The sequence below is a fragment of the Macaca nemestrina genome, chromosome 14 (assembly GCF_043159975.1).
Source record: "Macaca nemestrina isolate mMacNem1 chromosome 14, mMacNem.hap1, whole genome shotgun sequence".
NCBI classification, from domain to species: domain Eukaryota; kingdom Metazoa; phylum Chordata; class Mammalia; order Primates; family Cercopithecidae; genus Macaca; species Macaca nemestrina.
The window spans coordinates 82888182-82898538 of NC_092138.1; positions in this window are offsets into that span (position 1 = coordinate 82888182).

The window sequence follows — 10357 nt, forward strand, 5'->3', positions numbered from 1 at the left end:
CTCCAGGTTGCCAGTGGGTATTAATATTCCGCTCACCTGTGCATCTCTGGAACAAGCTAGGGTAGAAAAGCTTCAGATTAGTCATCCCTCTACACGTCTTATTTCCTGTTCATTCACAGGCTTGGTTCCTGGATCATATATCCCCAGGTGACTGTCTCCCACACTGACTGTCTCCAGGGCTCCAATGATGCTTCACATTGTACCGACTTGCTCACATGGTTGTTTAAACATGGAGGCTGGGCGTGGTGGCTGACTCCTGTAATCCCAACACTTTGGGAGGCCGAGGAGGGTGGATCACCTAAGGTCAGGAGTTCGAGACCAGCTTGACCAACATGGTGAAACCCTGTGTCTACTAAAAACACAAAAAATTAGCCAGGCATGGTGGCGCGCACCTGTAGTCCCAGCTGCTTACGTGGCTGAGGCAGGAGAATTGCTTAAACCCGGGAGGCGGAAGTTGCAGTGAGCCGAGACTGCACCACTGCACTCCAGCCTGGGCAACAAGAGCAAAGCTTCATATCAAAATCAAAATCAAAATAATAATAAATAAAAATTGATATGAGGGAGAAACTTTGAATCTGTGCCAAGGTAAGTAATGGAAAAGGAAGCCTCTATTAGCCAGTTCAAAAGATTTCTTATGCTTTGATTTTCTCTAGCAGGTTTGTGGAATAAACCCTCAGCACTCACGGGTAATTTTAAAATCAAATTATTGTTTTTTATTGTGGTAGCTAATTCTCAAATACGATTTGCTAATATTGGCCACAATATTGGACTGACAAGCCACGAGCCTTAGATCCTCACAGAAAACACAGTTGTCACACATCATTTAAATCAAGTCACCCGCACCCGTCCAAACAGGTCAGCTGCCATCAAAATTCCTCTTTCCTGGACGCCCCTCCTTCAAAGCTCTGCTCTGTATACTTAGGAGAGTTTGGGTTCAAGAGAAATAAAATATGATGCAAAATGTTGAAAGAAAAGCTGAAATTTATGGGCACCCATAACCCAAAAGTTTCAGTCACAAGTCTGACTTAAGGTGGCCTTGTCCAGTGATTCAAAAAATGCCTCTAGAATCCAGTTTCTCCTCCTAGCTCTGCTCTGTTCTCGGGTTTTCCTCGCATGATCATAAGATGACTGCAGCTGCGGCAGCAGTTTTTACATCCTCTCAGCTTCAAATCTGGCGGACAGAGAAAGATTCTCTTCCCACTGAGTGACTTGAGCCCTTGAGCCCTCCATCTCTGGGGGAAAGTACCCATGACTAAAGCAACCACACCACTACAGTGCATCATAGCATCAATAATTAGCCTCCATCCACTGGAGCTCGACCTGAGTGTGGGGTCAGCCTCTCCCAAACCCCAGGACTGAGCTGGGAAGGAGCACTTCCCAGTGGAAACTCACAGAAATGTTTTACCAGAAGAGCAAAAGGATTCTACACAGAAAATCAGCAGGTGTGACTAGCTAGCTATTCAGAATCATACATGCATTTTCTTTTTATTCTTTTCTTTTTCTTTTCTTTTTTTTTTTTCTTTTTTTTTTTTTTTTTTTTTTTTGAGATGGTGTCTCACTCTGTCCCCACACTGGAGTGTAATGGCATGATCTCAACTCGCTACAACTTCTGACTCTCAGGTTCAAGCAATTCTCCTGCCTCTGCCTCCTGAGTAGCTGGGATTACAGGCATGCCCGGCTAATTTTTTTGTATTTTGAATAGAAATGGGGTTTCACTATTTTGGCCAGGCTAGTCTCGAACTCCTGACCTCAAGTGATCCACCCGCCTCTGCCTCCCAAAGTGCTGAGATTACAGGTGTGAGCCACCCCTCCCGGCCTGTACATTCGTTTTCACAAAGCATAACTTATTTGAGCTGGAATTTTTTTTAACCCCCTTTCCATGTGACATTACTGGTGCAAAAGTAATCATGGTTTTTGCTACCAAAAGTAATGGCAAAACCGCAATTGCTTTTGCACCAACCTAATAGGAGTTGGCTTTAGGTCTGTCATCGCTTTGGGTAATTCTTTTTTGTTCTGTTGTTTTTAAGCTATATCTACCTAAAGAGGTATTTAAATCCCAAACTGAACACAATTCTCTGGGCTAGTCTGACCACTGTAAAATCAAGTGGAACTTCCATAGGTACTGATATTAAACCTCAGAAATACATTCAGAATTTTTTTTTTTTTTTTTGGTATAACTCAAGTGCAGAGCCTTAAAGGCCTACCCACTACATTGCACATTGTTCGATTCAGTATATTGCATCTACCCTCACTTAGCATATAACTCCAGAAAACACTAGAAATGGCTTTCTGGAGACCAACTCTCCACCCAGGAATGATGAGCCTGATATCACCTCAGGCTAGCTCCAGGGATCTCCAGAAAGGTCTAAAAGGGGAGACACTGGGTAAGGAGACTCATGGCTTGCTTCAGCCAAACATTTACAGCCTCTGCAAAGTTATAGGAAGGATTCTGGCTTCTAGATCAATCTAGTTTTTTAGAAGCAAACAAAGACCTGTCTTGTGCAAACAAAAACCTCTGGGGCCTCAGGGAAAAGGAAGAACCTTCCAGCTGCCAAGATCAGGAAGATACTGAGGAGGAGGCCCTCAAGCTAGATAGATAGATAGGTTTTCTTTCTCTTTTCTGTTTTCCTTTCTTTCTTTCTTTCTTTTTTTTTTTTTCTTTTCTTAGACAGGATCTTACTCTGTTTACTGCCAGGCTGGAGTGCAGTAGCGCAATCACAGCTTGCTGCAGCCTCTACCTCCCCAGGTTCAGGTAATCCTTGTATCTCAGCTTCCCAAGTAGCTGGGACTACAGTCATGCATCACCACACCCAGCTAATTTTTTTTTTTTTTTTTTTTTTTTAGTAGAGACAAAGTTTCGCAATGTTGCCCTGGCTCATCTTGAACTCCTGGGCTCAAGCAATCCACCCACCTTGGTCTCCCGAAGTGTGAGCCATGGCATCCAGCCTACAAATTTTTTTTTTTTTTTTTTTTTTGAGACAGAGTTTCTTTTCTTTTTTTTTTTTTTTTGCTTTGTTTTTTTATACTTCAAGTTCTGGGGTACATGTGCAGAACGTGCAGTTATGTTACATAGGTATACACGTGCCATGGTGGTTTGCTGCACCCATCAACCCATCACCTACATTAGGTATTTCTCCTAATGTTATCCCTTCCCTAGCCCCCCACACCCCACGGGCCCCAGTGTGTGATATTCCCCTCCCTGTGTCCATGTGTTCTCATTGTTCAACTCCCACTTATAAGTGAGAACATGCAGTGTTTGGTTTTCTGATCTTGTGATAGTTTGCTGAGAATGATGGTTTCCAGCTTCATCCATGTCCCTGCAAAGGATGTGAACTCATCCTTTTTTACAGCTGCATAGTATTCCATGGTGTATATGTGCCACATTTTCTTAATCCAGTCTATCATTGATGGACATTTGGGTTGGTTCCAAGTCTTTGCTATTGTGACTAGTGCCACAATAAACATACATGTGCATGTGTCTTTATTGTAGAATGATTTATAATCCTCTGGGTACATGCCCAGTAATAGGATTGCTGGATCAAATGGTATTTCTAGTTCTAGATCCTTAAGGAATCGTCACACTGTCTTCCACAATGGTTGAACTAATTTACACTCCCACCAACAGTGTAAAAGTGTTCCTATTTTTCCACAACTTCTACAGCGTCTGTTGTTTCCTGACTTTGTAATGATCGCCATTCTAACTGGCATGAGATGGTATCGCATTGTGGTTTTGATTTGCATTTCTCTAATGACCAGTGATGATGAGCATTTTTTTCATTATGTCTCTTGGCTGCATAAATGTCTTCTTTTGAGAAGTGTCTGTTCATATCCTTTGCCCATTTTTTGATGGGTTTGTTTTTTTCTTGTAAATTTGTTTAAGTTCTTTGTAGATTCCGGATATTAGTCCTTTGTCAGATGGATAGATTGCAAAAGTTTTCTCCCATTCTGTAGGTTGCCTCTTCACTCTGATGCTATTTCTTTTGCTGTGCAGAAGCTCTTTAGTTTAATTATATCCCATTTGTCAATTTTGGCTTTCGTTGCCATTGCTTTTGGTGTTTTACACATGAAGTCCTTGCCCATGCCTATGTCCTGAATGGTATCGCCTAGGTTTTCTTCTAGGACTTTTACAGTCCTAGGTCTTATGTTTAAGTCTTTGATCCATCTTGAGGTGATTTTTGTATAAAATGTAAGGAAGGAGTCCAATTTCAGTTTTCTGCATATGGCTAGCCAGTTTTCCCAACACCATTTATTAAGTAAATGGATAAGCTTTTTTATGTGCTGCTGGATGCAGTTTGCCCGTATTTTATTAAGGATTTTCACATCTATGTTCATCTAAAAATAAATGTATTGGCTGGGTGCAGTGGCTCATGCCTGTAATCCCAGCACTTTGGGAGGTCGAGGGGGGTGGATCACCTGAGTTCAGGAGTTCAAGACCAGCCTGGCCAACATGGTAAAACCCCAACTCTACTAAAAACACAAAAATTAGCCAGGCGTGGTGGTGGCCACCTGTAATCCCAGCTACTTGGGAGGCTGAGGCAGGAGAATCTCCTGAGCCTGGGAGGCAGAGGTTGCAGTGAGCCGAGATGGCACCACTGCACTCCAGTCTGGGTGATAGAGCAAGACTCCATCTCAAAAATAAATAAATAAATAAATAAATAAATAAGTATTACGACAGAGCAAGACCCTGTCTCAAAACCAAACAAAAACAAAAAAAAATGTATTAATGCACAAAATAACACTTTTTGGTGCATCATCTGGCTATAAAAGCAATATAAGTGAATTATGGAGCATTTTAATAAAGAAAAATTATGAAGAACAAAATAAAGACTGGTCATGAACATTAAAAATTACAGCTGTAGTCCCAGCTACTTGGGAGGCTGAGGTGGGAGAATCATTTGATCCTGGCAGGCAGAGGTTGCAGTAAGCTGAGATCGTGCCATTGCACTCCAGCTTAAGCAAAAGAGCAAGACTCTGTCTCAAAAAAAAAAAAAAAAAAAAAAAAAAGAACTGCCTGAGACTGGGTAATCTATAAACAAAACAGGTTTAATTGACTCACAGTTTCACCTGGCTGGGGAGGTCTCAGGAAACTTACAATCATGGCAGAAAGGGAAGCAGGCACCTTCTTCACAAGGTAGCAGGAGAGCGAGTGAGAACACAAGCAGAATTATCACTTATAAAATCATCAGATCTCAGGATAATTCACTATCACAAGAACAGCATGGCAGAAACTGCCCCAATAATCCAATCACTTCCCTTCCTTGACATGTGGGGATTACATTTCGAGATGAGATTTGGGTAGGGACACAGAGCCAAACCATATCACCAGTTACATTTGCATTTCAGATAAACAATGAATAATGTTTTAGTATCAGTATGTCCCATGCAATATTGTAACAAATACTTGTGACAAATACTGCATCAGATATACTTAAACTATGACATTATTTGTTATTTATCTGAAATGCAAATTTAGCTGGCCATACTGTATTTTATCTGGCAATTTCAACTTCACCTCCGTTCATCATGCCAAGATGGTCCTTATCTATGCTACAGTTTCAAGAATATGGAAAAAGGTTTCCAAGCATGTCCCACAGCTGCCGATATTCTGGCCTAAAATTTTACTAACAGAGGATGGGGCTTTTTTGGTGTTGCCATTGGTTGCAGATTTTATCTCAGGGGCTGTACAGGAAACAAGGATCTGATGGAGAGGAGGATGGAAAATGATGAAATGATGAAAAACATGAAAAATTACGTAGCACTTTCTCCATGCCAGGTACTTTTCTGAGCACCTTACACATTTTAACTCCTGTAATCTGTACAACCACTTAACAGCAGCCACTATTATCCTGATCTTACAGACGAGGAAACTAGATTACAGAGGAGGAGAATGATTTGCCCAAAGTCTCAGGTGGCAGAACTAGCATTCAAACCGGAGCAGCCTAAATTCCAAATCGACGCTTTCAACCACCCTGCTATGACAATTCTCAGAGGCAACGCCAGGGTCTGGAGGCCGGGGATGGCTCAAAATGAGTCTTGCTGGCAGTCTATGGGGGCTTGCTAAAGGAATGGGGCTGGAAAAGACCTGGACAAAAGCTACATCACTGCTTGTTTAGTCGTCCCCAAGTCCCAGGAGGTGAAGTCCTAATTCCTTAGCCTGGCATTCTATTGGAAGTCTTCACCACACCCCAATTCCCACCTGAGGCCCAATCTAGCCTCCTACCTAGCAGGTACTTGGTGCTGCTCCCCGTACCTCCCACACACCCTCATTCCTCTTCCTTAGCATATTCTGTTCCCTCCCCTCACTCCTCTTCCATGTGAATGCCAACATATCATCTGTTCAAAGAGAGTGCTCACCAAATATCTGTTTGCTCCTCCACCTTCCCCAGCCTCCCTAGCAATTAGGTTGGGACCATATAATTCCGGCCAGTGGATCATGAGCAGAAGTGACATGTGTCGCTTCTCAGACAAGGTATTTTAAGAACTGGAGTATCTAAGAACCAGTGTTCTCTTCCCTGCCGTGGAGACTTTGGAGGCGGTGTGTTTTAGATGGGGCAGCGGCAAGGTGGACAGTAGTAGCCCAATCCATAGAAACGAACTTTTGTTGGTGATAAGCTGCGGATTTTCACGTTTATCTGCAGCCACAACATCACTTAGACTCTTCTGACCACCAGGATATCATTCAGGGCCCTGTCCAGACTGCACTCTGGCCCCTGTCCCTTCCACTGTGCTCCCCTGGTGTTTTCTTTATTATTATTATTATTTTTTCCTTTCCTTGGAGACAGGGTCTTGCTCTGTTGCCCTGGCTGGAGTACAGTGGCGCAATCAGGGTTCATTGCAACCTCGACCTCCTGGGCTCAAGTAATCCTCCCACCTCAGCCTCCCAAGTAGCTAGGACTACAGGTGCACACCACTATGCCTACGTTTTTTTATTTTTTGTAGACCTGAGGTCTCACTACCTTAACTAGGCTGCTCTCGAACTCCTGTGCTCAAGCAATCCTCCCACCTTGACCTCCCAATACGCTGGGATTTGAGGCATGAGCCGCTGTGCTGGGCCTCCCCTGGTGTTTTCTAAACCCTTCCCTTAGTTCTCAGAAAAGCTTAGTAAATGCCTGCCTGCTTCGTTCTTTTTCTCCCAATAATCGGGGCCCAGGAGCCTTGTCTTGTTTGACTTTGTGACTGCAGACATTTACATCGAACTTTAGCGTGCGCTGAATGAATGAATGAGCCAATGATTTCCTGAGTTTAGAGCCAAGACTTCTCTTTAAATTCTTTTCAACCTAAAGAAAACTTGTGGAATTGCCCTGCTCACACAAAAGACATTACCTCTACAGGTGTTACCTCTGCTATTCCTTAAGTAAAGGATGGCCTCCCTTTAAATAGGTCTGAAGTCTTTGGAAATTCAATTACATGCAGCTGTGTTATTTATATAGTGGCTGGTAACCAGAAGAGAAAGAGACTGTGGGTGATGACATTCATTCTTAGTCACAAATTAAAAGGGGAACATGACAATGACATTCCCACCATGAGAGAAAAGGTCATCGGGCATTGAGGAGCTCTAATTGCAAGGCTGTGTTCGCCTTCTAATCATCTGTACTTCCTGGGGATGTCACTACCAGTGATGCAGAAAGGCCAAGGCCATCGTCTACTTAGCAGAAAGAAGGAATGTTATTTCCCTAAACATTTGCTGTCTTGAGATCGGTGATTCTCAACCCGGGGAGGTGGGTAGACAGCCTGAGCTCAGGAGTTCGAGACCACCCTAGGCAACATGGTGAAACCCCATCTCTACTAAAATACAAAAAAATTAGCCAGGCGTGGTGGCACATACCTGTAGTCCCAGCTACTCGGGAGGCTGAGGCATGAGAATCGCTTGAGTCCGGGAGGCAGAGGTTGCAGTGAGCCAAGATTGCTCCACTGTACTCCAGCTTGGGCTACAGAGTAAGACTCTGTCTCTAAATAAATAAATTAAATAAATAAAGTTTGTAAGTGGCCAAATAAGTATTCGCTTGGCTAAATTTAGAAACTGTTGCCCTACTTTGGGACCAGACTAACATTTTCAAGCTTTTCAAAAAGGGCTAATGTGCAATTGAGCTTGTTTTGTTTGGAATATAGAGTTGAAGTTCTGAAGACATTTAATCTGCAACACGAAAGCTCAAATACCAACTGTGTTGTTCCTTTCAACATTTATTACAAAAATCTATTTCTGGAGTCTTCAAGTTAATATTAAAATGTCTTTTGTTCACAGCTTACTGGGAGCAAAAAGAAAAAAAAAAGTTCTTTTCATTTTCTCATCTTGATGACGTTCTAAAAGACGAGGATTTTGAGACTGGTTACCAAGAAAAACAAACTCCAACCTCCTCCAGCCCAGCTGCAGGGTAAATTCAAGCTATCAGTTTTCCTGGTGTCAGAGGTGGACCCAAATTTTCTCTGTGAAACTCCAAGGGGAAACTCTTTCTTCCCGATATTTTGTCTTTGCCAGAAAAAGCCTCAAGAAGGGTTTAAGTAACACAACTTTGAGTCAGTTGCTTAAGAAAACATTTAGAAAAGCACTTTCGGAAATTCAGAGATAAAGTAGTTCCCTGTTTACCAAAAATAAGAGAACCGACTTCAAACGCCATTTTATCAGTTCCATCCATGTACATGTGCTAAGCTGATCTGTCTGTACTTCTGGCTATGTCAATCAAGCAGTGGAGGGCTTGACTTTGAAAAAACTGTCTGGCTGGGTACAGCCTCATGCCTGTAATCCCAGCACTTTGGAAGGTCAAGGTGTGTGGATCACTTGAGCCCAGGAGTTTGAGACCAGCCTGGGCAACATGGAGAAACCTTGTCTCTACAAAAAATCCAAAAATTAGTCAGATGTGGTGGTGAGAGCCTGTAGTCCCAGCTACTTGGGAGGCTGAGGTGGGAGGATCGTTTGAGCCCAGAGGTGGAGGTTGCAGTGAGCCAACATCACGCCACTGCACTCCAGCCTGGGCAACAGAGCAAGAAGACCCTGTCTCAAAGAAAAAAAGAAGAAGAAGAAAAAGAGGCTGGGCGCGGTGGCTTACGCCTGTAATCCTAGCACTTTGGGAGGCTAAGAGGGATGGATCACCTGAGGTCAGGAGTTCAAGACCAGCCTGGCCAACATGGTAAAACCCCATCTCTACTAAAAATACAAAAATTAGCTGAGTGTGGTGGTGCGTGCCTGCAATCCCATCTACTAGGGAGGCTGAGGCAGGAAAATCACTTGAACCCAAGTGAGGCAGAGGTTGCAGTGAGCCAAGATTGTGCTACTGCACTCTAGCCTGGGCGACAGAGCAAGACTCTGTCTCAAGAAAGAAAAGAAAAGAAAGTAAAAAGAAAACGAGGAAAAGCTGTGCCTTCCTTACGACATAAGGCTTAAAACAACACATTATATCAGTGCTCACTTTGATACCACACTAGTAAGGTTAAAAAAACATGTATTTTTTTTAAAAACAGAATATATTTGTTCTCAAAAATTGCCATTGCTTTGTTTTGGGCCTTGATGTTTACATTATTTTGAACCTTCTAATGATCTTAAAGGGAAGTAGTAGATTTATGTTTACCAAAGGAAAATAAAAAAGAGATGAGAAAAACTGCTCTAAATGGAAAAAATCATATTGAGAATGAAGATGCTGGTAGACGGATAAGGAATGGCTATCTGTGGAGGGTCACTCATGCTGGGGTTTAATTTAAATTCTTGTCCGGGTTGGAGGGCACATATGGCCCCTTGAGGAGGGTGACTTGCAGATGCGCAATGCTCTAGGTTTTGTAGAACCCAGGCTTTGGTTCTGAGATGGACATGCAGATTTTCGCTCCTCCACCTGATTTTTTGATAATTCAGAGTCCTTCCCACGCCTTAGAGACTCTCTGCAGCTTGCCCCAATGTGAGTGGGGCAGGCATGCCGTGCACCTCCCTCCAGCTTTATGCTCATTTCCATCACTGTCTGGCCATTTGATCCAAACTACTGTTTTGACCTGCTTGAGACTTCTCTAAGCTGATGGCATCTTTGAGCTCATACGTCTTGTTGAATATATCTTTGACTTCTTCTAAACACCTAGCTGAGGTCTAGGCATGGTGACTCACGCCTGTAATCCCAGCATTTTGGGAGACCGAGGTGGGAGGACCAATTCAGCCCAGGAGTTTGAGACCAACCTGGGCAACATGGCGAAACCTGGTGTCTACAAAAAAATACAAAAATTAACCTGGTGTGGTGGCGCATACCTGTAGTCCCAGCTACCCAGAAGGCTGAGGTGGGAGGATCACTTAAGCCCGGGAAGTCAAGGCTACAGTGAGCCGTATCCACACCACTGCATTCTAGTCTGGGTGACAGAGTGAGATCCTATCTAAAAAAAAAAA